Raw genomic sequence first — 387 nt, 5'->3', positions numbered from 1 at the left:
CAGACATTGTTCTGACACTGCACCAGCTTAACAACACTTAAAAAATATTTGTTAAATTTTGTTGACAAACTTTAGAAATCGTTTTCTTAACACCTGCTGAATCCCTTAAAGGCATTTTAAAGCCTATAAGTTACCTGTTTCTAACTACCCTTTTTACATCTCTTTTTATTTATGTGCAATAGTAATGATACTTTTCCCACATTATTTTGTGGTTGTGGCTGTTTTTTCTCTTTCTTGATATGTGATAAATTATCTTATGAAGATCAATTGTCCAACTGTTGCCACTTATCAGAGTCTTCAGTGGACCGTTGTAAGACTGATTGAGTGATAATGATGATAACACTACCGTGGAAAATGTACAGTACATATATATATGGGGTATCCATG

Source organism: Staurois parvus, unplaced genomic scaffold (assembly GCF_062004578.1).
Source record: "Staurois parvus isolate SC_StPar_1 unplaced genomic scaffold, SC_StPar_1.0 ptg000682l, whole genome shotgun sequence".
In the NCBI taxonomy this organism is placed as follows: Eukaryota; Metazoa; Chordata; class Amphibia; order Anura; family Ranidae; genus Staurois; species Staurois parvus.
The sequence above is the reverse complement of the archived record's forward strand: the minus strand, read 5'-3'. Positions refer to the sequence as shown.